The following is a 2,192-nucleotide window of genomic DNA, read 5'->3' on the forward strand; positions in this document are numbered from 1 at the left end:
GCCCTCCCCCCTCCTCCCTTCTGGACCTCTAACATGAATTCTTCTCTTTTTTTTCTTTTTACTCCCTCCCTGCTCTCCTCATCATGTACACCTCACCTCCTCCTCCTCTCCTCCTCCTCCTCCTCCTCTACTCCTCCCTCACTCCTCCCTCTTCTTAATGTGTTGTTTTCCAGTCGAGTTTTGACACTTTATAATCCACTCACTGAGCAGATTACAGCTGTGGAGGAAACAAAGACACGAGCTGAGATCACAAAACAACAACAACACAATCAAACCACAGTTACAGTTACTGTTACAGTTACAGTTACAGCTCAGGTTAATGTGTAGAGTTTTATGTCTCTCTAATCTTTCTGTGTCTCTCCATCAGGACATCCCTTGTTTTACCAGAGAGAGGTTACCAGTCATTTCAAACAGACTTTGGGCCCCTGACTGAGTTGACCCTGACACAGTGTGAACATATGAGCGGTCTGTCATAACCAGCTCCTCTGGTCCTTTAATGCTTCAACATCAGAGTGTAATTAGAAGCAGATGTGTTGTTATTGAAGCTAAATGATTTGAATCAGTTTGTTGTGCAGGACGAGCAGCAGCTGCAGGTCAAAGTCGTAGGAGGAGCTCTGAGCTCTGCAGCGACAGGAATCACAGGAATGTAAATCAGCTGTGGACGTTTTACGCTTTCACACTAAAATCCCGGCAAATTACCACAACGAGCGTCTGTCAGTGGGACGCCTGTCAACACACACACCCAGCAGCACAGTGAGTGTGTGTGTGTCGCTGAGGTTTCTCCACGTGTTTCCAGAAACACTCATGAAATCAGAGCGTCCTCGGTGGCCCCAGAGCATGATGGGAAGAATGAAACACCACAACATCACACACACACACACACACACACACACACACAAACCCCACCCGCATCACAACACATCCGCCCGCCTCACACGTGCATGCTGGGAACAGCTGAGGAGCCAGGACTGCTGACATGTTTTCTCCGAGCTGGAGTGAAGGAGGGATGGTGATGAAGAGGAGGAGGAGGAGGAGGGTAGAGGGAAAACCCGAACACCGGCCCTGGACTCAGGTTTGTGGGCGCAGTCGGTCCAACACGTGCCGTCGCATGCGACCGGACGCAGGGAAGGTGCAGCGCTGCCAAACAGCAGCTGAAGCAGAGAGAGAAAGAAAGAGAAAGAAAAAGCAGCTTTTTCAGGAGCAACAGGACAAAAGATCGGAGCTGATGACAAACGTCGGAAAACTGCGAGAAATGAGAACGTGATGAAAGATGAGAAGAAATACGAGGTGTGAACAGAGTTTTACACCTGATACTTAAAGCACCTGTCAGTCACGTTAACAACTCACGGCTGATCAAAGTTACACCTCCTATCAACAGCTCCCCCTGTGGCCACCTGCAGTACTACAACTAAAAATCACGGAAGCATTTTGTCAAGTCTCATTTCCACTCAAGTTTTCTACTTTTTATTACATTTTCTGCCAAGTCAACCTCAATTTTTTTCACACATTTCACCTTCCTAACTTCACTACTCACTAATTTACATCTCACTTTTCTTCCAATTTCCTCCATTTATTTCCACTCTGTTAGCAGTTAGCTTGCTCCTGCTGTTTCCGTATTTACCGCAAACTATTTTACCCCATTTTCTCTCCCTAATTTCAGCCAACATACATCCCATTTTCCTCCATTTTACCCGTTCTGCGATGTCAGACATCAGTGCCACAAGAACAAACAAGTGTCTGCAGTGGTAGGAAAACTAAATAAACTAAATATCCAAGTACAGCATGCAGCTGAAAGTCGATGTGATTTGTAGTTAAGGAACTAAAACTTCAAACACAGCAGCATGTTTTGAGCGTGCAGGGAGGAAAGAAAGAGACACCAGGTAAAATCCTGAGGACATGAGGTGAAGAAACCGTGGATCAGATTCTCATCTTGAGTCTTTGAAGTGTGAAAGCAGCAGTAAAGAGTCTGACAGCTGCAAACAACAAGCTTCAACTCGCTGCCGGCCAAACTCAACACTTCAGTTCACTCCTCTTTTCTCCCCCTCTCTCTTTCTTTCTCCCTTCACCTTCACATAGTTTGTTTTTTGCCGGCGAGCAGCTGAGCGGCTCCACGCCTCATCCTGTAAAACTTAAACGCTCCCACATCAAACAGCGGCGAGGCTCGACGGGCTCAGACTAATTAAAGACGGTGT

Source organism: Lates calcarifer, linkage group LG7_2 (assembly GCF_001640805.2).
Source record: "Lates calcarifer isolate ASB-BC8 linkage group LG7_2, TLL_Latcal_v3, whole genome shotgun sequence".
NCBI lineage: Eukaryota > Metazoa > Chordata > Actinopteri > Centropomidae > Lates > Lates calcarifer.